Here is a 26,858-nt window from a genome sequence, read left to right on the forward strand (position 1 = left end):
GCTGCCAGTCCTGGATAAACTGCTCAGTCATACAGTAGCCACTCACTTTTAGACAGGTGGAAGTTGGCTGCAAACTTTAGTATGTTCTCCACATGCTCAGTGCACATGACAGGAATTTATGTGATGAAATTGTGATTAGAACCACATAGATTAAACACTGTAAGTTAAATAAAGGTACATTAGTACTGAATGGGGCTGTCTGGGAAGACCGAGTTTGCCATCATTTGGAGAAATGGGGCTAGTTAAAAACAATTAGACAAACATTCCTCAGGAATGATGTAGGTGGTGTCACTCCTGTGCAGGAGGGTAAAATTCCATGACTTCTTGAGGGTCCTGTTTGTACCCATGAAATCTTTATTACATACATACATCCTAAGACAAAAGCAATCCCTTTTTCTGGTGTGCTTACTTCCTGAAGTAGCTCTGTGTATGTGTATAATAAACTCTTGAGTGTTTGACGACTGGGCTTGGGTGGCACCCCATTCCTTTTTTTGGCAGAAAACAACCTTAATTGTTACTGCAAATTTAGCTTGAGATACTTAATTTTTCCTTCATGCAAAGTTGCATGAAGCAGTGTAGTTGAGGATTTCCAAATAGGCAAAAGACTTTATTTAATCAGGTCTGCTGATACAGTTGCAACTTTTTTTAGTAGCCAAGACTGGCAGTAATAAAAGCAGTAATAACACTAATGTCAAACAGAGATTTCACTTTGAAGCTAAATATGCATCTTTTTTTTTTCTGTAGACCTGATAATATGAGGGTGTCCATTTTCTCTAAGACAGACTTGGCCAGCACTTTGTCTTCGAGGATGCAGGTGAAAGAGAGGTTGTAGCAATGCATTGCAGCATGGTTAACTAGCTAACAATGGCTTTGAAGCTACAAGTGATGAAGAATGCTGCTAGTTTCCTGTTTTGCAGTATGTGACCTTCAGAAATTGTATTAAAACTATTTCTGATGGATTACAAATTGCTTCTGGGTACAGTTCTAGGTATGGAAGCTCTGTAGTTCTGGGGACTTTGCTACCTGGAGGTTTTTTTGCTGTCTGTCCTAACCCTGCTAAATGTCTTGCTGCATGTCTCCTATATCTGAATGTGTTGGGACTTGAAGTGTGGGATGTTTGAAAGTTGCATTTTCCCTTGTCTCAGTAGGACCTGGGGCCACATTGGCCTGGGAGCACTTGGTGAATCATCTAAAGGTGCAAAGTCAATGCATGTTTCTTTAAAGTGTGTTAATCCTTAGCATAGGTGCTCTTGTTCAGGATTTAAGGTTACATGGTTTCTCCAAACTGATCCTCTTCAAAGAGGATTAACACATTGTTTTAGACTGCAGGATAGGAAGCTACAGTGGAGAGCTAAAGGTGATAGAGAGGTTTTTTTTTTAATGGTTGTAGTTCTAACCAAGGTTTACTTCATAGATTTAATTCACATATTTAAATAACACTTTAAATAACAAATACTGATTTAAGTAGCCTCTTCAGCTGTGATGAATTGTTTAAAGAACATCTTTTACTGTCAGATCTGTTGATTATGATGTGTTGAAGTAAGATTTTTCATTCTTCTGCAGCCTTAGTAGTTCACCGCATTAAAGATCACATACCCTGCTTAAGCATGAAAGAAAATTGGGTCCTTTAGTCATATGTCCACTCAGTTTGTATCTAGAATCAGCTTTTCTTTTTTTTTTTTTTTTTTTTTTTTAAGTTACCACCATGTGTGTTCAGCAGCTGGAGTAACTGTTGCTTGCTTTGGAAAATAAATGTTTCTCTATTTCTTAGGAAAAAACCCTAAATTGTTATGATGAAAAAGTGGATTTAACTAGTTCTATCTGTTCTGTGACCAATGGTTTCTTGAACTCTTTTAAAATTGGTCTGAACAGTCTTCCCAAAGCCAAGAGAGATACTTACTTTTTCCATCTTCAGTTGTTTTCCAGTTTTCTTTCTCTGCCTTTCAAAAACCGTCATACAAAAATGCTTTTTTAGGAAAGGGGAGAGTCGTGTGTATGTATGCTTCCCTTGCCCCTTCTTATGAAGACTTTTAGACTCCCAGGTATCCCCTGTTCATTCAGTCTAACATTCTCTGCCTCATTATTGTACCCCAAATTGATTTATAACTCAGTATCATTATGTGACTGAAGGGCATTTGGCTACACGCCTTATTTGATCTCTTTTCTTGCCTCTTGGCTTATGGTCTGTGATGTTTAGGTTATATTTTCCTATTTTCAGATGTCACTCTGAAAATGAAGGAGCTGTAGCATGCTTTCATGTACAGCATGTTTCTGATGTAATACATTTTAGCTTTTATCATTAATTTATAATGTGGTTTCAAATGCTGAGAATAAAGAGACACAATTATCTATAGACAGAACTTGCTAGTTGTTTGGTTAACTGCATTAGCCTAGATATGAGAGGGTTATTTACAGGTTATAAAATGTTACCTTGTCAAATTCTGATTCCCCCCCACCCAGTTAATCCTGACTGAAATAGAAGAATTTTGCTATTTACAAAGATGGCAGTAATCATCTAGAGCTTTAAGTGGAGGATGGGAACAAAGCAAGGGCAAGCAGACACTTTCCAAAGTGGCTGCTTCTTTGTATACTGTTATATTTTCTTCCCTTCTCCTTTACAGGGGTTAGCAAAATATGTAAGCTTGAAGATTTTTGTCAGCTGTTGTCTGCTTCTTTCCCAAAGGGAATCAACTGTGCACCTCCCAGCACAAGCCTGAGCATTCTCCACTGCTTGGTGGTGTCCCTGCACCACCTTCATAGTCAGTCTATTTTACCTATCTTGAATTGACCTATATTGAAGCTGTACTTGCTGACTTCGCTTCAGAGGCTTTTTATCCCCCTGCTCTGCTAACACACATGCAAGCAAATGCACATACCCATTTATATATTAGATATGTTTTCAGAAACATGTATTTTAGGAGAAGTTTTAAGCCTGCCAAGGTTCATGGCCTTTTCATTGAAGCCAATTCAGTATTTAATTTGGGAGTGGCAGGGGCTGCTAGTGAAAAGCCTTTTCCCTTTAAATCAAGGAGTATATAGTACTATCTTGCAAGTTAAGAAAATGTTTCAGCTTTGAGTATTAACAAATTGCCATTTTTTTCCCACCTTCCTACATCCAAGTTAGTATGTTCAGCATTGCATTTCAGCTATTTAGGTCAGGGGTTGGCTGTCCCAAATGTGGAGCTGTTGTATCCCCAGGTTCAAGTGACCAAAGTTTAAAAAAGAAATTAGGTTCATATAATTCATTTTCCTCTCCTCTGGGTAGGGATCTGAAACAGAATGGCTCTGCTGAGGCTGAGAATGTGCTTGACTGGGGGGAGCATTCTGAAGCTGGAAACAAAAACAAATGTGGCATACATTAGGCTTCTTCTGAGAAACCTCTGTGTAGCTAAGTAGAATAGAATCATGTTTGGGAATGTGATGGGTGACATTAGTTTCAGGTAATCCAAACTTAATAGTGATAAAATTTCCTCATTTTCTTTATGATTTGGCTTAAAGTTATGCATATTTTACTAGAATATTGATTAAATCCATAAAAAGTTGACAGAATTCAGTCAGCTTATACTTTCTCTAAGATGGTTTTGTCCGTGTGCTGAAATCCAATATGTAATGAAAATATGAGTTTTATGAGTGTATTACTTTCCACTTTTAAACACCCAATCTTGTGTGTTTTTTTCATGGTAGTAGCAATATGCTGCTTCATTTCAGTTTTTAAATTTTTTCCTTTTTCTCTTATGCTTTCATTACAGTAGTTGCTATGCAAACACTAGATAAGTCTCCAATAAAAAAGGACAAAGTTTTAAATCCATTATCTGCAATGAATTTGAAAGAAATTGCTTTGAATATTAGGTTTAAGGCAGATCTTTAAGAACTCTAACCTATCATTTCTGGAGTGCAATTGTTGTGTTCCTTCCCAGGCCTTTGGAAGCCTATAAAGGACAATGAAATTTGGTTGATGCGTTGTTTCACATCCCTGAAACGTATGCAAGATTAATGTTTTTCTTGTCAGAAGTATTCCATTTTTTCCACCCACATTTTCAGTCATGTTCACTTGAGCTTTGTGTACCCTACCTGAAATACGTCTGTAGAGGTTTGTTGAAGCTTGAGTATGAGCAGTTAGGTAGTTGTGGGCTCTGGCTGCTCAGCTCCTGTGAGCATAGAGTGTGAAGCAAAATGGCTCAAGTTCTCTTTATTTACCTCAGCAGCCACTCTCTGGTGGTCACCCATAGGTCCCCTGCCCAGTTGGTGACAGAAGTCGAGCAGTTGTGTTACTTCATTGTGACATGCATGATGTAGCAGAAAGGGTGACTTCTGCAACAGGCAAAAAGTTATGTGCATTTATCAACTTGAATGACCAAGGTTACAGGACTTTGAGTTGTGTTGAAATATTGTCTAGCAAGGTTAGTTTGAACTTGCACCCCCAAGCTTTCCATTTTGTTATTAAAGGAGGGTTATACAATGATGTTGCTGGGTGTTTGCACAGCTAGCATTCATTTATTGCATGAACATTCACCTCTTCACTGTCACCTCAGTTCTGTTGCTCTGGTGAGGAGGCAGTGCTTTGGGAGGTGTTGTTTTTGTACTGTTTTTAACTGGCGGCTACAGACTGCCACAGAAAATCTTCAAATATATTTTCCTTGAATTTGTGAACACTTGAGGAAAGTGAGCTGTGAATACCTGAGTGTGCTCCATTGGTCCATCAGTGTGAGTGCTGTTACTGACCTTCCAGAAACAACATGGTGCCCTGGACGTGCAGCAAAGCGATTTTTGTCTCGCTGACAGAAAACGCAGCAAACCTCAAAATCAGCATAACATACTGAGAGGTGTTAAGACTCAAAATGTCCATTACTTCACTTAAATCACAAGACTGGGCACTATATTTAGAATTTTTCAGCAATGCCTCTTACCTTCTTGGAGCTGAGTAATACACTCTATTGAATGGCTGAACTAATCAAGCTTTCAGCCACTTCAAAAAAGCTCAACATAAACCTCAAGGATGCCATGGCAGAATCCATTCAATATGAGAAAAACAAACCTAAGCAATTAAAAATAATTTATTTTTACTGGTAGGGTATAGTTTCTAAGTTCAAATCAACTTGATGACAGGCTAAAGTATTAAGGGGAACTATTAATGAGTCAGAACGAAAATTTTACAGGATGGTTTTTAAAGATCTGTCTTCCTACACTGTAAACTCCTTAAGATTCTCTGACTTAGCTATTTTAATTGCTTCTTAAATGAAGTGTACTCAGGTAGTAACCACACCCAGGATTTGAGAGAAGCTATTTGCAGGAGAGGTCCAGAGGAGCAGTGGCTTCTCACTTGTCCATGCCAAACTACACCTGGTAAAGAATTTTTCCTGAAGAGAAGTGCCAGCCTTTTAAGAACTGCTACAGAGGGGAAACTTGCTGGGAGTAAAACCAGGCTGGTTTTTTACTCCATGACAATGGCAAATGTGATAATTCATCACAGTATTAGGTAAATAATATGAAAGTGCTGTTACTCAGCAAAAATCAAGCAATAACTTGATTTTGCTAGTACTGGTGGGGAAAATAAAATAAGTCTAAGTTGCATCCCTTGGTCTTCTGGATCAAACCTCTAAAAATTCTGCTGTCAGCAGTTACGTGACATTTGTCAGTAGAGGGAAGGGAAGTGACAGGGACGGAACAAAGGGTCAATGCAGTTTGATAGGAAGTTGACTTTAATTTCTGGAGGATATACTTGTTCTTAAAATGCTTTCTGTTTATGTTAGATGTTGTAAAAAAAATACTATATAAAGAAATTTAAGTGAAGAAATGCCATTGTTGAAGACTGAATTATGCGATAATTCTTTTCCTTTACTGTCTCCTTCTACTGTTAAGTGATGCAAACTAACATTTTAATTGCTTAAAATTAGATGTTCTCAATACATATTAAGAAATCTGATAAAACAAAGGAGTGTAATACTGGAGGTTGGGGAAAACAACAGACATTTTAATCATCATACCTCAGTCTAATTTTTTTGGACTTTTACCAGTATAAATGAGACCAAAATTGATCCTGTAAGTATTAAGTGAAGAATGTTTTCCCTTTCAATCTAAGACAGACAGACTATGGGAAATGGAATTCTTCTGGCTTTTCATAGATGTTATGATTTGTATTAGGCTAGCAGCATTCACAGTACAGATGGTTCTTTGGATATTGCTAAAGCAGAAATTAATGATAACTGTTACCCTCCTCTGTTGGATTTGGAGGAGCTGAAATAGTGTCTTACCTATGGGTAGGCCTTTTTCTTTTTCTAGTTACTGCCCTTATGAAATATATGTATTTATTGCATGTATAGCACTTCTGTGAATGCTATTTCTATTTTTTCTTCATCATATTATAGTCCTCTGACTTCAGGTTATCCTTTCTACTCAGACACATTTTTTGAGGTCTGTTACTTAACTTTGGTTCATAACATATCTTTTCATAACGTAGCTAACTTTTCCACTTTATAAGTTGACAATGTATTTATTAAGTAGTAAACCCATTGGACATAGGATATGTAGGAAACCAAGTAATCATTTATCAGCGAAGAGATCTGAAAATGCTAGGACATAGGTTGCAAGTCTGCAGATATGACAGACTAGCAAGCAGAAAACATTGTAAAGGGCTTAGGATACTGATCCAGGGTATTGGTTTTCTACTATAGACTTACATTTGTTCTGGTTGCTAGGATTCTTTTCATTCTATATATATTATATGTTTATACTCTTCCCTGATGCTATAGCTAGGCAGACTTAAGGCATCAACAGAGGTGTAAACTTTGCTTGTTATAAGAAAGATTGTCTTGGAAACATGGATGTGACCTTTATCTAAATGCCAAGGTTAATAATACACAAATACCTTAATTATCTTTGAAGTGAAATGTGTCTCTATATATTTACATTTTTAGAAGCATGGGGAAAATAACTGCTTAATATTTTCTTGTTGTTTAAAGCAAAAAAAACCCCCAAAAACGTTTACACATATTTTGACTCAGTCTCTAAATCCATGTATGCCTGATAATTGCATGCATTGCTGTACTATATCAGCTTTGATTTTTCTTAAATACATACTTGAACAAGGATTTTGCGGGATTTAAAAAATTAAGTGAAGGGGAAAAAAACCCCAAAACCCTTTCTGCTGTCCTAACATATAATGCTGATTTAATTTTGTACTAAGGAAAATGAAAACATACAACAAAAACACGTTTTACTTTTAAGAAGAGTTTGAGTTTAAAGGTCTTAAGGAGTCTAACTTTTGTAACATTTTAAATTACACGTAAGACTCTGGAGAGTAATGCTTAGTAGTCTGAATTTGCAAGTAGGACAGTACAATTGACTTAATTGCAGTTGTTCCTATAAACAAGGATTTGACAGGGTTTGGCCCTTAATCAACAGAGAGGACAGTGTAATTTTGTATACTATGCAGATGTGAATTATAAACACACTAAGGTCTAATCTTTCAAGGTGCTTAGTGCCTCATCAGAACTGTTTTCGATTCTCTTTTTTTTTTTTTTTAGAGTTAATAACTGCAGTACTTTTCAGCATCTTGCAGAATAAGCCTCGAAAAGACTCGTGGGTTATCTGATTTTGAAAGCCTTATCATTTGATGACCAGGATTTAAAGTTTTTTCATCAAAGTCTGACATCTCTGTCCACTTGTGATTTGACACTTGCACACAAGACACAGAAGAGGGAAGCAGTGTGTAGGAGTTGAAAAGTTTGTTAGTAATTAAACTACTTACAATTGTTTCTTTCAGACATAGCATAATCTTATTGCAAAGTAATGTTTGTGGCAATTTATATGTCTTTCTGTAAACTACAGTAAAAGTCGTTCAAAAGTATAGTAAATGCTTAGAGACATATGGACATACATGTCTACTAATATATAGCATATGCATATAAATGCAGCATAAAGAGAGGCAGTAGCTCTACCTAATATATTACAATACTGTTGGACTCTTTCCACAGCTTTAAATGCAGGCATGATTTTATCCGACCATTTGGAAAGTGTGTGTAATTCATAACTACCTCCTCCTTTAACATTAAATTAATTCCTCATCTGTTGGCTCTGTAGGAATTGTTTAAAATACAGTTTTTAACGCTTGAAATAGTCATCCTACTTCCGAGTAACCAGACATCTTCTAGATCTCCTGGTGCTGTTTTGGGGTATTTCATTGTTTCTCAGTCCTCACCCCTTTTTTTGGAAGCGACTTTTTTTAAAAAGTATGTCAATAGGAAAAAGCAAGAAGCGCCAGTGCGTGCCAGAAGAAGTTTGCTTCCCACCCTCTCCCTTACCTTGCGCTCCCGGACTATAGAAATCCTGGGTCAGCTATTGCTCCATGGTGCGAGGCGTTCAGCTGTAGCATCAGAGATGTGAGCATTCCAGCAGTCCCACTAAACAATGAGAGATAGGCTCTTTGCATGCCCCAAGCCTATGGAGCATTACGTCATTGCCTTGCCATATAAGGCGCTCTGTGTTGTGCAGACTCGTCGTGTCTGACTGGTGTACTTTAGTGATAGCCAGAACTTAGAAAGCTTATTAATGTGTTCTGGCTCCAGCTGACGCTCAGGACTGTGTGAAATATTGCATTTGTCTACTAGTTCATGGCCAAGAAGAATGTGCGGAAGGTTTGGGTTAGGGCAGTTCCTTTCTATTATTGATAATAAAGTCATTAGAAGTTGTTAGCTGATTAGTTATAATGTTTTCCACTTAGTCTCACAGCCTAGAATTTGAGAAGGGAAAAATTAAATTCCAGGTCATCTTCTTTAATTAGTTGTTCTAAGGGAGCTTTTTCTTTTTTTCTTTCTTTCTTTTTTTTTTTAATGTGACAAAAAATGTGAATTTAGCTGAACTCCTCAGAGGGTGATATGAACTTCGAGCCTTGCTTTTTTTTTTTCCTTCTGTAAAGAGTCGGGGTCCTCAGAGGATAGTATTTTATTTCCTGATGATGTAACTACAAAACAATTCTCTAAGTGATGATGGGAAGGCCAGATGAAATCTGATTTTTTTTTTTTTTCTCTCTTCAATGTTTTTGCTACAAAACCCTTTCCTTTTCATATGTTTGTGTTTCAGCTAACACAATTAAGCAGTCCAACCAACTATTTTTAGTAAGAACGTCTTAAAGAAATGAGTCGTTTGTTTTAATGTTTAGGAAAGAGGCAGGAAGCCAAAATGTAGGGTTTAGGTTGAAGAGCTTAAATGTTATCTCCTGTATTCCCTGTCCTTCAGTGTGCACCCTGAATAAACATTGAGAACACAAGGAAGAAATACTTGAAATAGGCACAAAACACTTTGAAATTCCTCTAAGGGTTAACAGGAGTTAATGAAATAAAGTCCTTTTGTGTTGATGGGTCAATTAGACCACTGAAAGGAATTCTATCCTATTTTGTGCAGCTCTGTTAAAGTAGGTGCATCCACAACTCATTTGCAGAATTCAGATTTTAGTCTTCCGATAAACTTCGGTATAGCTTAAGCTGTCCTACTGCCTGCTTCTTGTGTGTTTTATCATACTTGAACGTGCTAACATAAGGCAATTCATTTATTTGGAGGTGTTGTCTGTAGGTATGAAGACAAATGGTGATTAAAATATTTGCATTTCATTGAAGAGACAGACATCTCTTAGCTACCTTGCACATATTTACCCTGAGTGTAACCTAAAGAAGATACTTATTCTTCAGTTGGAAAATTCCAGCCAGCCCTTTGCACTGTGACTGGGTAAAGGCTTACTCAGAAGTGTGCAACTTGTGTGTATGGATGATCCTGCTGTGTCCCCCTTATAAGGTACTCAGGAAGTTCAGATTTGGGTACTTAAATCAGAAAACTTCCAAATCTATTTAATAGTGCAATACCTGTATACTGACCCTTCCAAAATGGTTTCAGAGATAATGAAATGTCTTATTTGAATATGCCAATGGACAGACCAGGATTTATTTCCTATTCTAGGGAGATTTAATAATCATATCCAAACCCCCCCAAATAACCTGTCCTTTAGCTAAAATTGAACTGCTAACGTTTTGGGGAACTAATATTTTGTATAGTTTTTTCAAAAGTATTGTGTCAGTGTGGATCATCTGAATTACATAAAAGCTCATCCAGGTGACCTCGGTATGGGGAAAGTGAAGCTGACTTCAGCTACATACTCACCTTTTCTGCTGAGACTCTGTTTAAAAAGACAGGACAACTGTGGGTGTAAGATACTGTCTTAGAGCAGGCTGTGGAGGATGCTGTATCCAGCTAAGATTTGCAGGGGGAGTCAGGTAAGTAGATCTGTGAAAGGTAGCTAGGAGTTAAATACGCATGCATTCTTTTTTACTTATGTGTGTGTGTGTGTGTGTGCAAGCATACGAATGCTTAGAGTTAAAACTACTGTTTCCGTATTTTACTCAGTTAATTTTTTTTCCTTCCCTTTGCAATTGTTTCTGGGTTTTTTTCCTGCATCTTCCCCTTCGCCTGCACACACCTTATCTCTCTAGTCTATCTCTATATGAAAATTGCCTGCATTTTTGTCCTCCCACATGAAACACTTGTTGTAGACCGTAAACAGCTTTGAAGAAGAGGACTTCTCAAAAGCTGGTAATCAAAAATCCATCCTTGCAGTCCATTTCTCTTCTGGAGTTGCTAGGAACACAGCTCAGATAGTGCTGGTGATAAGTTTATTGGCAGTCTGGGGGCAGGCTAGAGCAGGGAATAGGGAATGCAAATCCTCCTGTTTATAAATCTGTGTTTACATCTGGGGATGGCCAAAGTATGAACTTCTAGTTTCTTAATTAATTTTCCTCTATGATACAAAAGTGCACATCTGTGACCTTCTGCAAAACAGCTTTATCAAAGAGCATCAGCTGAGTGTGTAATGACCTGACTTCTGTCTCTGCTATTGACACAACTTAAAAAAGGACAGAGTACAGTACTATTCCAAGCCCTGTTAAGGAACTATATCATTAAAAATTCCAAGTTTTGGCTTACTATAACATGAAAAGCTTATTTATATCTGAGACAACAACTAGAGTTGCTGAGAAGCCTTCCTTTACTGCTTTTTTACAGTGTCTTCCAGTATCTGTAGGTGGAATCCTGGCCCTGATGAACTTCACCGAAGGGGGAAAAAAGCCTTTGGGCAGGCAGATATGCCTGTTTCATTCTCCATTGCTCCCTGAAAATGAATTCTGTTTCCTTAGTTACTAGACACAGTTGTTCAGAATTGGTGCATTTGCAAGTATTGTGACAACAAAAGAAACTGTGGATTTGTAGAAATTGGAGACCAAATGAAAACCTTATTTAGATCATTTGGTGCATCCCCTGACAATGTGGGGCTGCTCCCTGCAGCCTGCTTCCAGCGACTTTCATCTAGTCTCTCTCCTTATCATTTTGTGTTGTTATTTGTGCCCATATTCTCTCAGGATTTTACTTGAAAAAAACAGAAGTTGGAAAGATGGTCGATTGGGGGGGGTAGGAATAGGACAAATAAGCTAAAAGACTTTGAGACTGTTGTTTAGACTTTAACTTAAACTATCTGAATTCCTCCCGTTACTTCTGTCGTTAAACCACTTTTCTTTCCTTTTTCTTCCCATAGCAATTCATAGCAGCAGTTCCAGTGTCCTTAAACCCATAACCTATCTATTGCAGCATTTGACCCCTTCCTTTAGCCATTTTGTATCTAAGATAAATAAAGGAAATTGGAACTTGGGCCTCAGTTCAACAAAGCACTTAAAGCATAGTCCTGTGTATTTTTGTTGAAAAAGGAAAGGACTTCAGCATAAGCCTGATTTTAATGATATATTTAAACGCTTGGCTGAATCAGGCTCTTGGTCACATTCACTTTGTGCAGATATTGTTGAAGCTCGGGCTTTTGGAATTCTCTATGGGGTCCAAACCTTTAGGTTACTTTCATATTCCAAAAATAGACATCTACAGAAGTACAAATATTGTCAAAGCTTCTATTAGCATTTTACATTACTTAAAACCGGTTACTTTTTTGGAGGTGGTCTGCTTAAGCTTTGCAAGTGATACTGGAGAACTGAAACACATGCAAAATTGACAAGTTGAATTTTAATGAATTGCATAAATGGGATCTGATGTTTAATGTTTTAATAACTCATGTGACTTCAAGGATTTTTCTCCAATGTATGCTCAGCCTTGTCTCTGAAGTCTGTGGGAGTTTTGACATTAACTCAGTGGAAGAAGGCTTACTCTTCAATTATGTCTTGGATTGATAGCATCCTTCAAAAATTTTGTATCCAATTTGTCTTTATTACTTCTAGCATTGTGATTGACACATCAGTAAAGAGTATTTTAGTGTTTTATATCCTAATGCATAGATTAATTTCTGAATATTACGAAGAGAACTATGGAGGCTATTATGGCTAAGTGACAGTCTGAAATGCACTGACAACTGATAAATTGCATGTGGAAGGCAAGGGGGAGAAGCAGGGGAAAGTTCTAAAGATAACATTCTTTAGATTCGTGTGTCTTTTACTATGGACCATGGACGGAAAGAGATTCATATCTTCATTACTGTGTGTGTTTAATTTTTTTGGCAGCAGGAAGAAATATTTTCCCAAACTCTCCTATTGTTTGCAGATTCCATTATTCTCCCTTCTTTGGCAGATACAAATAAAATTCCTAGCCAAATATTAGGCATCATTAGATCCCTTTTTGTTGGGCACCGCCTTGAGAAGTTGATGACTACATCTCTTAAGTACTAATGACTTCTCTCCTAAGGAGAACTGGCAAGTGCTCCATAACTGCTTGTGAGATGGTTTTCTCTTGTGTATGGGACCAAGATAATTTTTTATGAAAAAAAGACGTTTTTTGCATGGCAGAGCTTACCATGACAAAGATGAATAGAATTTCATTTGTATGCCTTCCCCTAGTCTATATAAACCGTATGTAGCCAAGTAATCTGTTCTCCATAATGGGAAGAGATAATGTTCTTTAGTCTGAAAACTCTGCACAATAGTGTATTTTAAGTAGTAGTTTGGGCTTGGACGTTTGTTTTGTTTGTGGTGTTCTGCACTGAGATTTTTATTATCTCCCCCTCTCCCCTGCCCCACCTCCAAGTATGCCTGTGTAGTTGGGCTATTTCTAGAAGCATGACAGCCATATCAGTATTAACGCAATAGCAAGTGAGTTGTAATCATGTGAAGACTGTTGCGGTGAGGTACCTTGGAAAGTACTAAGTTCCACATCTGTTGAACATGCTTGGAAGTAGAACATATTTTAAATGTCTGTCTTTAGTCATTAGACCTCAGAAAAAATACGTGACACTATGTAATTAGTTGCCTACTTTTCTTCATCCATCTCCTTTGAAATTCAGTCAAAGAAAGATTCTTCTTGTAGAACTTAAGGGAAATAATGTGACTGAAACATTTTGAGCCTCAAGTCTGACTCGACATGAATCCCTGTCTCAGATCTTTTGTACGTGTTAACCTAAGTTGTGGATTCATTCATTTTGTCCAAAGTGATCAAACCTCTTTCTGAGCAGTTTAATTCTTGTTTGATTAATAAACACACAGGTTTGAGTGAAGTCAACTCAACTTTTTGCATAGAGATGAATTGAACATGGCGTCAATGGAGGATGCTCCTGTCGATGCAGGTGATGTGAAGAAGTTGATCAAGTTACTGCAAGTTCCTTTGGTTCCTCCATGTCACTGACCATCTCTTCCCTTCTGCTTTTCCCTTCATGTCTATTGTTTCTTCACTTGTTGCTGGGTGATGCTGTTCCACCAATGCCTTGGAGTGCAAAGCCCAGCACATCGGTAGAAGGGATTTGGCATTCAGTGCATTTCTTACAGGTTGCAAGTTTTACAGGAGTCACTTGAGGCCATGGTCTACTTTGAGAGCACAAGCTTGTGAGGCACACACTTAGGTGAACATGGACTTGAATGCAGCTTAGGAACTGTAAGAAGGCTTGTTGGAGCCATTGATATTATACATAGAGGAGTACAAAGTTGTCATACTTTTTTCTTTTTTTTAGTGGTTAAGGAGAGAGAATCCGGGATCAAAATGTATTGTGTCTTACATTTCATTGTTATAATTCTCTTGAGTAGGCTTCTCTTGCCTCCTACTGATTAACCCAGTGAAAATATAGCTGTTAAAGAGAGCTTATGTGAAAGATAGTAAAGTTGTAAAAGAATGACTGTGGATGCTAAAGAAGGCAAACTTTGCAAGGAGAGAAAAGACTTTTTTGTTGGGCTGCCTGCAATAGCCGAGTAAAACACAAACATGCTCTTGGCCCCACCCGCCCTTCTTTGGGTCTCTAGATGCTGGCACTTAAGTTATGAAACCTATTTAATAAGAGACGTTTTTTCTACCTTGATAAATTCTGCTCCACCCCCTCCCCCTGACTTAGGATCCCTGCTAAAAAGTACATTTTAAAAGGCTTTCCTTATTCTCTGTAATTTCAGTAGTCCCTGTTTAAAGCACAGTACTTCAAGTTATTGGTAATTTCAATACCTGTTGAAGGAATCTGTATTGAAATAATGCAGAGGCAAATGTATCCTATACAGGCCATTTTAGATTGTGGATTCCTAGGGATGTAATGCAACTTGTAAAACTTGGATCCCTTTGGGATTCAGAATTGCTGAGCTATCTGATAGATTCATAGTTCAGAAATGTGACTTAGTTGCCTGGTTCAATTCTCTAGTCTGGAAAAGTATTTACAGAATTTCTTGATCTCCTAGCGTGTAGTCACATGTAGTTCTTTGTGTTAGTCTTGCTCACAGCAGGTACTGTTCAAGGAGTCTCTTGGGCTTGGGAAAATGTATTTAGCAGACTCAGACACTCCATAGCTCCAGAGTCTGCAACAAAAATTTCACAAAACCCTTGAGTGAGGAAGGGGAATAAATACAAAAGGGTATTAATTTGGCTTTTTTATGGCAGCCTGCATGAGACATGTCAGCATTAAGAACTGTTACCTTAAACCCAGCAGTACTAAAGTTGTGTCATTATCTGAGAACACTTTTATTGATCTCATGTCTCTGGATATTATGTCAACAGGACGGACTATCACTAAGAAAGTCTTTCAGGAGATGAACTAAATGCTTGAATAACCTACAAATTGCTTCATGCTTGAGAATTGTACTCAAGCACAAAGAAGTGATTTAAGGAAATTCTCTTCTAGCACCTAAAGGAAAGACAAAAATTCCTTTTTGGTCCCTAAAATCCTGTGCTCTTTAAACAGTCTTCCCTGCAACCTTCCCCAGTGTTCTATGATCTGCTTTATTTTGTGGGTTTTTTTTAGTTGTTGAGTACTTTATTTTTAATCTGTTCTGTTCAGTTATCTATTTTTAGTTGTAAGGATGAAGTGTCTGTTCTTTTTAACATTGTTTCCCCTTGGTAACTTAATTGAAAGCATTCTGGCAGAGCATAATTTCTGGCTTCTATTTGCTCTGGCCAGTGAACTCAGAAGCTTACAATATGAAGATTAATATTAATTAGATGAAAGACAGTTACAGTCCATAAAAAATTGTGTGTATATTAAGTGTGTGATCATGATGAACTGTATAGAATTGATTAAATGTAGACATGTATTGGATTCTTTCTTGTAGTGATACAATTTAATATAAGAGAAATATGAAGTGGCTTCTTTCACTACAAAATCTCATGGTACATTTGATAATTCTTAATAATTTATCTTCGAAGCAGACCATGTTATTACTCAAGAAAAAATTAAACAAGCTGATTTCTTAAATGGACATACGATTTGTTGTTCTCTTGCATATCTTTTCAACGTAGCTGTTTTTTCCTAGCAAGGATAGTACAACAAAATATCATAGACCTTAGTACTCTTAGGTGACTCTACAGAACATAAGCATGGTAAATTTGTTAATCTTTGGGTTGTTCCCTACGTGTCCCCCTGTCCCCTCCCCAATATATACATAACTTTATGTATAAATAAATATTTGTGCATAACTCTAGGCAGTAGTAACAGCAGAGGGAGAAAAACAATTCCAGTTATTTTAATATGGTACTTAGGATACTGCTTGCAGCCTTTTTGTGGAGAATGACAACAATTATTATTTATTTTAACTTTTAGAGTGATACATAAAGAAGTGTCTGGATTTTGTGTATGATAAACAGAGGCCTAGAACTAGAAGTTGCAAATGAATAAGTATTTTCCAAATTCCAAAGGTATGTTGTGTTGGTTAAACAAGACCCAGTTGTGCATGACCTTTTAGAATTTGATTCAAGTTGGCTTTTCCCACTCTAAGACGTCTATGTTTTGGGATATGTGAAGTTTTTTGTTCTCTGATGCATTTTTGGTTTACCCTATTTTTCTGGTTTTATCTGGTTTTATTTCAGAGTTCCCATAGTAGGTGAGCAAAGGTTATTCTCACATAAAACAAATCGGTCCTCCTTGATATTGCTGCTGATTAAAGAAGAGCATACATGGATCCAACTCTACCAAAATAGGAGGAGTTATTTTGCTAGAAGCCTAAGGTGTGTCCAGAGTGACATAAGGTTATACAAAGCTTGACAAGAATAAACACTTTATTTGAGAGTTATAAAATGCCTTTGACCTTGGGGATTGGGAATGTAAGTGGAGCCTTAACTTGTAGCTATCTGTGTATATCTAAATCAATGCAAGTCATGGCCAAAAGATGTTGCTATGTATGGTTTGCTCAGTGCTCAGTGTGATGGGTGGTTAGAGTTCTTGGAGCAGTTCTGATGGGGAAGGGAATCCCTGGAGCAGAAACACTCATAGCTCAGAGGCTTGTGGAAACCCTTATCCATGGCTTTGCTCAGGGAGAGCAGGGTTTAAGTGGGAGCGAATTCGGAAATGCCTCCAGACATTTTGGGAATTGCTCTGAAAAGTTTGCATATGCAAATGTACATAAAGGAGCTGTGGATACTTCTGAGCTTTTAAGGACAATGGTTCCAAAGGATTTTGATTTCTTCCAGCTAGTTACTCTTTAGAAGAAGTGATTGAGGGCTTTTGTGATACCTTAGCTTTAAACGCTGTACCAGTATGTGTTCCACATGTATTGATGTCACAGAATTTGGGTTATTTAACCAAACTTTGTCTCATTACTTTTGCCTCAGTATTGTGGAAAAATGCTTTCTTGGACGCATCTTCTCTATTTTAGGTATTTCTCAAAAGCAGGAAAGCTGCCCATTTTTGGTAGTGAATTCCTACAGGCTTCAGCAAGCAGCATTAATATCTTAAGTAATACAAAAGGAAGATGGGAAATCATGTTTGTGGATTCTTTTGCAAGTATAATAATTTCTTTATTTTCAGAACTGCAGTGGAACAGGTAGACCCAATCACCCTATGAAGTAGTTGTTTTGTTTGTTTGTTTTTTCTTTAACTACTTCACCAGATGTTAACAAGTCTTTTCTCTTCTCTTCTTGTGCTATTCTGTGCTCGTCTCTGATTTTTAAGTGCATCCAGGAGCCAAAAGCAATAAAAGAGGCTAACTTTTGTCAGGTGAGGTTCCAGTTTGCCTTTGTCATGTTGAAAGAAGAAAATCTGTGGTTGGATTATTGGAAGGTGGAGGGAGGACCATGTGAATATGCCGATGTCTGATGGAGTGACTGGGAAGGAATGATTAAGAGGCATTTTTAGCATTTGTACTGGAATGCAAGGAGGCTTATGATTGTAGTTTTGTTCCCTAAGGGAGGTCAATGGGAAAGGGAAGAGGTCCAGAATCATGAAGTAGTCCACACAGAGTCTCAAATGCATACTTTTCACTTTGGCATTAATCTGAGTTTAGAATGGAAAATGGCCGTGTCTTGCATTTCTGCATGGAATTATCCTAGGAATCTTTTATTTCAAATAGGGCCAATTTATTGCTGTCAATGCAATTGCATGGCATTGAGGATAGTGAAAATGGTCACCTCTTTTACAATGAAGAAAAATGCTCACTTTGTTTTCCAGTAGAGCTTTCAGCTTGATGTGTGTGTTTGTCTTCATTCTTCTGACCCTGATGTTGTTCTCTCTCTCTCACTATTCATAGTAACCTCTTCAGTGAGAGTGATTTTACTGAGTTGATAATAAAATTTTATTGTTTTGTTGTGTGATTCTTCTGGTGAATATTTGAATGTTTTACTTTCAGTAAGCTTTTTTTCCTCTTTTAAAAAACATTTCTTCATTGACCTGAAATAAGAAAGCTGCTATATATAAAGCTCCATGAGGTGACAGTCCTTTTAAAACTGTATGTGTGTGTGCATGGTCTTGTGACATTCATAGGCTATTACTGTTCCTACTTTGAAAAATTAATGTACTGGATATGTGTTCACTTGGCAACATTTGAATGTAAATCCCAAGTTAAACACCTTCATAACTCGTAAGCTACAGGTATATTGATACAAGTTGGATTGCCACATACAACTTCTCTTAAGAATTGCACAAATCTTGCATGTGTTCTTTTGATTGCTGCCTTTTGGGCATATGCGTTGCTTAAAGTTATCTAGAAAACATTTTTCACATTCTTATTCATAAATACAAGTTGGGATAATGTTTTTTTTTCCATTTTTTGAGAACCTGTTCACTTCACACGAAGGTGGGTTGTTCTGGGTGGGTTTTTTGTGTGGCTAGTGTTGAAGAAAATTGCGATTCTGTTTTCGGTAGCGGAAAGTTCGTAAGAGCTACGGAGCAAACAAAGCAGAAGGGGAGACACAGCTCTCCAGCAATTGAATATTTCAGACTTAAATGTGCTTGGGGTTTTGAGTTGTGTGGTTTGCAGTGGGCATGCTCAGATGTTTTGTTACTTCCAAACATTACATCATCGTATTTGCAAAGTCACTATGCTATAGTTGTCTTTACATCCAAAAGAGCTCTCAAGTGGGATATCAAATATATGCATTACATAATCAGAACAAAGTCTTTATTGGTTGATTGTACCCTTAGGGTGGGATGCTGAATGTTAGTTGCATATGGAAGACGTAATCTTGCAGAATTAACCATTTCCTAACCATCCTATCAACAGCTATGAGGTGAAATAATAGTCTGGGGATAGGATTCACTTTGGAAGGGTGTAGCTGAAGAAAATAAGATTTTTAAATTGGTTAAGAGTTTATCTTCTTTCTGTAAATGTACTTAAATGTATTGAGACAAACAAAAAGAACCAGAAGAGTTTTACAGATATTTTTATAGACTGATTTGCTGAAATTTCCTGTGGTGTAATTCCTGTTGTTAATGAATTCAAAGGAGGCAGACCAATTTCCACTCAGTCTGTGGTTTTAATTTATTGGAAAATGATCCACTTAAAAATACTGGAAAGAAACTTTTTTGATTATGGAATATTAAATTTGTCTTTCTAAGCTAATTTAACCACTCTTTAGAGTTACTCACGTGTTAAGGACCCTATGTGCAAAATTATTGTTATGTGTCTGGCAACTTTAATCGGCCCAGTTCAGAACTGATGTGGTTTTTAGTAAGACCTTTTTTTGTGAAAGATATTATACAGAGTTCATAGTTCTCAAGCTGTATGAAAGTGATACCAAAGCTTGGTCTCCTATTGATTGTCATGGTATTTTGTGTGATCTCAGTCTAGTTTTAATGAACCTGGACTTCATAAACCTCATCTTAAATAAAATAAATAGGTGAGCCCTTACTCTGTGGGAAATGAGACCACGTTAAAAAAAACAAAAACAAAAAATGTTTAAAAGTCTGAGCTTTATGTTATGATGATCTAAAGGTGACTTCCTGTGTTGTCTTAACGCAGTTTTTATGCATGGCTTCAGGGTAAAATTGCACCAAACTTTCAAATTAAAACTGCTAGTCAGCCTTTGGGTATGTGTACCTTTTAGACCGGAAAGTGTTTTTCAGTAAAAAGACTGATTGAACCCAAGGCCATGGATTTTGCTCCTCTCTTCCCTCGTGCCCTGCTCCCAGACTAAATTAGGCACCAGTATGAGTCATCCATCAATATTAACTTTGCTTTTCGGATATATCTGCTGAAGAATGGGAACTTGTTGGCAACTTTTTTGTAAATGTGCCTGTCCCAACGTATCCTCAGAAATAATAAACTTGATTTGGTCATTTCGCAGAATTCCCCAGTTCTTCTCCAGATTAATTCCAGATGGTCAGTGCTCCCATAAAATCCTGAAACAAGATACTGTTTTTGAAAGTGGTGTCCTCAAAATATTAATCTTGATACTTCAAGGACAACTGGGACATAAGTGTGTTTAATACTGAAGATCCTCAAGTGGAAAGGAAGGCACACACTGCAAAGACTTATTTAAAACTTCACTGTATTTTTATCTGTTCACAGCAGTGTAGTTCTTAGACCTTTTTTTGTCATTCATCCGCAGGAAAGAGCATGGATGAGTACTCAGTAGGCTTAATATAGTTAATATTCAAATTTTTGATTAAATAAAATGAATGCAAGTTCCAATTGTTATCCGTTTGATGGGCAATAGGTGATGTTTAGCATCTTACCAGCTTGCTTTACTTTTACTCATCAGCAGTTCTGCTTAGAAAAGTTTGCGGTGTGCGTGTGTGACATTTTGTCCCTGATAGTTATTCATGTAGGCATCAGTGACTGTTTCAGTCTCCCAGTGATCTTTATACCAGTTGTGGTGCAGACATTGGGACAAAGGATTATTAGTTAATTTGGAGAGCTAAGTATACATGTTAATGATGTGTGTTTAGGAAAAAAAGATTGATTCCCACCCCCTCACTCCCCTGGATTTTGGTAGAAAAACATTAGCCTGTGGGATTTCTCCCTTTTGGCAGTGGAGCTTGCCATGTGACTTTCTTGCCTTTTGACCGCTCTGACTTAAGCCTTAATATTCCTTTTTCTGCAAAAGGACCAAAGAACTTTTGCATCCCCTCACAAACAGTGGATCATTTGAAACTTTCTGGGACCCAGTATTTGCTGCTTTACCCTGCTGACTGTTCATTTTCTTTATATGCTTTTTGAAGAAAGTTAGAATTGAAAAACACTGTGTTGTGGGGCCCGTCTTTGTTCGTTTTAGTGATGGAAGTAAGTGGTGGAGGATTTCTTCCAATTTTCACTGCTGAATCAGCATAAATATGAGGGTTTGAGCTATGTTCTACTATGTTTCTGTTTGTCAAGAAATATGATAATTGCTTATTTAACTTCCAGAAAAGGTGAGGTTGATATCTGTAAGGGCAGAAATTTGTGGCACTGAAGAGGAATAAGAACAACATGACATCATTTCACTTTGGGGCCACTACTTTGAGAATTAAGGAAAAGCATTATTCTGTATGAATTGCAGTTGGTTTCATAGGATGCCTTGGCAGTAAAAAACATAAAACCCTGGGATGACAATTATATTTAAAAAATAGGTAAATATAACCAAGCATGTCCAGGAAGAGTCACTCGATAACAAAATACAGTGTAAAAGTAAGATGTGTTGGATAGTTCCCATTCTTAGCATGAACCCATGTCTTTAAGTAATTAACAACGTCCTCACAAAATTAAAAAAATACCAGGTTTCAGGCTGTGCATCTTTATTGGTTTCATTATGCTCTTGAGAATTTAAATGGAGGCAAAAGGTAATTCTTTGGCCTTTAATTATGCAATTTAATTTAAGTAATTTTCTGGCATTAAATGTATGATTCTGGTTTTTTCCTTTGAAAACTTCTGCCTGTATCTCTTCACATAAAAAAAAAAACAACAAAAAATCAAACAAAAAAAACCAAAACAAAAAACCCAACAAACTCAAACCCCCCAAAAATCCAAAAAGCAAGACAAAACAAAACAAACCCCCACAAAACAAGAAAAGGAAAAAAAAAAAATCTAGTATTACCACATAGCAATTTTGATTCTGATAACCAGTGCAAGAGCATCAAAGAAAATAGTGAAGGTATTAATTTTATTTGAATTCATTGTAGTTTAGCAGTACTTTTAATTAATTTTTTTTTTTTTTTGGTAACTTCTCTTGAAACTCTCCAACATATTTACTTTTGCACTGTGTTTGACATTGAGTGACTCCTTCTGGAAATGCTTGGTTACATTTAACCTGTTTTAAAAAAAAAATTCTTGATGGACTAACTTCTTGTTACCCCTGTTTAATGTTAGCAAGGTAGAAAGGTAGCTGCTGGCATCTGTTTTAGTAGATAGCTTTTTTTTCTACTGAGTTCTTAGAGTGCTGAAATTATTGTATCCTCATGGGCTGTTGCTCAGCTGCGTTTTCAGGGTGCCAGAAGAACCACCCTCAGGAGCATGGATGTCTTGGCATTGTGGGAATTTAAGTCATTAAACTGACTTGCTTTTTGGTTGTTTGTGCATCCTGTTTTTTCCCTCCATTTATGTTTTACTGATTCCCCCCCCCCCCCGTCTTTGAAGAATTATGTGCATGACTTTATCTTTTCATGGTAGAATAGGGGGGGTAGTGCTATAGATGGTTTTTTTGAGGTCCACTGCTCTCGAACTGTGAAGTGTGCACCGAGGCTGACCCCGGGAAGCAGGAGTTGCAGGGAGAGAGGCTGCAAACCACTGGTAAACTGAGCAGTGAGTTTACAAGAAAAGAATGTTGGATCACCAGTGTTGATGCTTGGGTAAGCGATTCACAAAAGAATCCTCCGTCTGGAAACTGAAAGGAGAAAAAGTTTATTTAAGGTGGCCTTTAAAAAAAAAATTAAAAAATTGCTTCTCTGGTACAAGGCTGCAGCTATATATTTTGCAGCATGAGTCATGGATGGCTTTATAGTTCTACATCCCCTAGCATAGGAGGAATAAACTTTGGAGAAGAGGAAGTTAAGAGAAAACAGAAGTGTGAATAACTGCTAATGGTGCTCTCTCTGGCTCCATCCAGTCTGCCATTTCATCATACATGAAGGGGGTAATTCAGAGATTCCTTTCTTGGCACATAAGTGGCAACATATGTTTGAAACAGTGAGTGGAAACTGTAGGAAAAAAATGACAGGCATATGGCAATAGGAAGGCAAGGGAAAATTTGTTGCCCTAACGTTAGCCACATAATTGGTACACTTAACTTCTGAGGGACTGATTTATTTAAAGACAAAAATATATGCTCCGTTTATTCAGGTTTTCTGTATGTAGTCCATATCTTGTAGTTCCTTCATAATGTCTGTCTAAAGACTTCTCTGAGGGAGTGGAAGGTGATGTGCAAGGTTCAGAGCCTCTCTGCCAAGGAATAGAGGGAAAAATCTGGATGCAAAAACACAAACCTGCTTTCGTACATATTGTCATTTTAAAAGAGGAAAAATTGAAAATCTCCTGTATTTTAATATCCAGTTTTGTGGATTTTTTTTTTTTTTTTACCATGTCAAGTTAGCAAGAACGTTTATGGCTTAATGCAACTTAAGTTTAACTGCTTAGTGAAAAGAATAGTTGTCCTGGAAACAGGCATCATCCAAAATAGAAGCGTTCCTACCCTGTGCACACATCTGTGCACAATTGTAAGCAAAATGCAGTCTTTCAAACTGTGATGTAGAGAAAACATGGGTAGCTTTTTCCGTTTCCTCAGTTCATTTTGTGCCTTGTTAAATAATCAATTTCAAGTGAGAGTGTTGTTGGGAAGGACAAAATCAAACCCGGTCCTTTAGGGCTTCTGTTGATAAGCCAAATGTCTGTTTAGGAACTTACTTTGGCCTGCAGCTGAAAACTCTTCAATCCATAGAATATGCTCTCAAAAAATGCTTAGGAGGAAAGCAGTCTGTTTTCTTTCTATTGAAAAATGATTGATCAAAACCTGGAAGAATGTCTCTCACCATGTTTGCCTTCAGAAGTATGGCCTCTTTTCTGAAGACTGGTGAGGCCCTTGGAGAACTGTAACTCAGCAACTGCTCGGTCATGTTATGGCCCGTAGTCTGAGGGGATCTTAATCCTTGCATGGAAAAGGAAAATTGACTAAATGGCACTTTAATTTTGTTCACTCTTCTCTCTGACCTCTTCTGGCTCTGGGATTTTATGGTCTAGTGATTTCATTCTGAGATGGTAAGTCCTATGTGACATTATAATTATAAAGTTGGTTGTATTATGCCAGCAAATGTAGCTTATTATGTAGAGAAGAAGGACAGATGCTTTACCAATCTTACTTAAAGTCGGAAAGTATGCAGTGTTAAACTTCTAAAAATAGATAAAAAGCCAGGTCTAGTTTTTTTAATTAAAAAAAAAAAAATCAAAATCCTCCATAATCAGTACTCTGTGTTAACAACTAACGCCCTGAAAACTTGAGAAATCTGAGCTAGTTTCTTTACTAGAGTAAATGACATCACAAATACTGTCAGCAAAAGGAATGAAAACAAATGTTTTGAAAGGAAACCTATTTATGTTATTCTGGTTGTCACCCGTGTTAACAAAAAGCCAGGAAAACACATCTGGAACTTGTAGAAATCTGGGGAGTTGGTTAGGGGGTTTTTTTCTTCCTTTTTATAAGTATGTGATGGGGCACCTGTTTTTTACTCTTTTTGGTTTTAAACAACAAAAATTAATAATGTACTACTTGTTTTGGAGGAAGGGGGAGATGTTTTTAAAGATGTTTCAGGAAGATTATTAAATATACTCGGTAGCTTCTGTATGTCTTATTTTACTTAAGTATAAATGCATTCAGTTGTCCCGTAGGTTTTTTTTTATTAAGTTGACTTTGGTGGAATCACTTCCATGCATGCAGAATCCTGTAACTAATTATGTGTGGACTAGAGTGATGCAGGTCAGAAGAGACAAGGACTTGTATCCTTGTTGTGGGGCCCTGCTTCCTAATTATGAATCAGTTTTGTACAGTGCATTTAAAGGAATTGGGTCCTTCTGCTGTTCTGTTAGAGTTTCAGTTTCTGAGCAAGTAACTGCTAAGGAGATAACTACATCTTATACAATAAACCCTTCAGCTGATTGGAGTTTTTCCTTGAACTGGCCATCACACCAGCATAAAATGCTGTGAGGACTTGTCCTGTTTGAGGTACAGCTTTTTGCTTCAGTATGTTGGTTAAAACATATCAACTAAAATCCACTGTCAGGTGGCGGAAGAGAGTCAGTGCATGGCTCTTACGTCATTCTATTCCACCACCATGAAACTGTAGTCACAAGATGTGACATTTTTATGGTGTGAGAAAGTCCAAATGGTTTGTACAGCCTTTTTAAGCAACAGAGTTGCAGCATGTCTGTGTGCCGTGACTGGCAACCATCCTGCAGAAGAGCAAATTTCAAACAGACATGTGCGGGCTGCCTGCTGGGCATGGAGTGCACGTGCACGGGTAGTTATTTCTTGTGTAATGCTAACAACCTTTTCAGCATGAGTGAACTCATCCTTTTTTCCATTCCTTTTCTCATGTCCAGCAGCAACTCTACTGCTCCATGTTACTTCAATCCCCATATAGCAAATGCTGGATGAGAGCCTGCCACTGCTGCCATCCCTCCCCGATTGAAGGCTGAAATCTGTGCCACCAGGAGTCTTACCTTTTCCTAATAAAGTGACATATCCTTCTCTAGATCAGCTGAGCTTTAGGAGCTTGTTCTTACCAGGACACCTGGCAATTATTTGCCCTAAAAACAGTTGCTCTTTTTTATATGAGCTATTGGCTGCTTAAAACATGTCTTTGGAGCTTTGAAAAAAGTGTCATGTGGGTGTGTAGCTCCGAAATCTGAAAAGGTGCCCATTTTCTGCCTAATTTGTAGAGTTCAGATAGATAATCTGTTCAAGTATCAGTGGAGTGATGCTCATGTTCAAGTTTGTGAATGCAGAGTTTTTGAGAAAGTTTTGGCCAAGTGTTCTCCTTAAAACTAATTCAGGATCTGGTCTGGGTATTTCTCACAAGAGTTGGGAGTGGGGCTGCTTGTTTTCTGTACTCTGAATTAAGATCTATCTGATGCTCAGTTTTCAGCAGACTGCTTTATTTGTAGACTCAACTAGTGGTGCTGACAAAATTAGTATCTTCTTCCTGTATTTAACTTGTATTTGGTTTGCCATCAGAGCATTGAGAGAAACCCTTTTCGAGTTTGACTTCTCGGCACTAGAATTGTGGGGCATTGATCAGAAGTGTAGCTGTCTTCACTTACAGACCTGCTGATCTGAAATCCCATTAAATTTGCCACTCAGTATTTGAAATGGAGCAATGTCTTCATGCATCTCTCCCTACGTTCCTTAACAGAACCTTGTTCTTGGTTCACTTGGTGCACCTTTCTACAGGACACAGGAAGATGTCTAAAGATCTAACATTGTAAAGATGACCACCAACAAGTTAGCTGGTTTTAAAACAGTGGCATGATTAATCGGTGCTGACCTGCCTGCTGTGTGTCCTACCTGTGCTGTTATACAGCAGTGGGCATGAACTATTTTGAGGAGAGTCATAAATTTACTTTGGTTTGGATATCACAGTCATGTTTGGGTTCAGCCTGCCCTTTCTAATGCTGAGAAGATGGGATGTTCTCTCAGCTGAGACTTCTAACAAGGGTAGATTTGAGCTTCTTCAAAATTTGGAATTCTTTAAATTCTTTTGTCCAGTGTCATTGGAGTTGTTTTTTTCAGGATTGAATATAGGCTGTGTTGGTTCACTCTACTGGGATGAATTTCTTCTCTGAGTCTTGGGGATCAGTTTTCTTGTTTACTTCCCAATCCTACCCGGATTGCTGCTGCTGTTGTAGATTCTTTTCTACATTTGTATTGGGTTTGTGTGGCAAGGTTTTGGTAGCGGGGGGTTTATAGGGGTGGCTTCTGTAAGAAGCTGCTGGAAGCTTCCCCTATGTCCGACAGAACCAATACCAGCCAGCTCTGAGACGGACCCGCCGCTGGCCAATGCCGAGCCAATCAGTGATAGTGGTACTGCCTCTGTGATAACATATTTAAGAAGGAGAAAAAGTTGCGGGGCACACAGAAACGGCAGCTGGAGAGAGGAGTGAGAACATGTAAGAGAAACAACCCTGCAGACACCAAAGTCAGTGAAGAAGGAGGGGGAGGCGGTGCTCCAGGTGCCGGAGCAGAGATTC

The 26,858-nt window shown here is 37.7% G+C and overlaps 2 protein-coding genes across 10 annotated transcripts in view; one reads left to right on the forward strand and one right to left on the reverse strand.

Annotated features, from left to right (window-relative positions):
* FILIP1L (filamin A interacting protein 1 like) overlaps positions 1-26,858 on the reverse strand; it is a 213,062-nt gene that overhangs the window by 31,116 nt on the left and 155,088 nt on the right. Inside the window, exon 1 of one of the 8 annotated variants that reach the window (XM_069785692.1) lies at positions 8,301-8,536. The exons of 6 other annotated variants lie outside the window; for them this stretch is intronic. The gene's annotated coding sequence lies outside the window, so the exon portion shown is untranslated. Of the gene's footprint in view, positions 1-1,900; positions 1,952-8,300; positions 8,537-26,858 lie in introns of those variants that run through there. One more of the 8 variants, XM_069785693.1, reaches the window with a different exon arrangement.
* The window catches only part of CMSS1 (cms1 ribosomal small subunit homolog), a 244,484-nt gene that overhangs the window by 30,460 nt on the left and 187,166 nt on the right, over positions 1-26,858 (forward strand). The gene's annotated exons all lie outside the window — the stretch shown is intronic.

The sequence above is a fragment of the Haliaeetus albicilla genome, chromosome 6 (genome assembly GCF_947461875.1).
Source record: "Haliaeetus albicilla chromosome 6, bHalAlb1.1, whole genome shotgun sequence".
Taxonomy (NCBI): Eukaryota; Metazoa; Chordata; class Aves; order Accipitriformes; family Accipitridae; genus Haliaeetus; species Haliaeetus albicilla.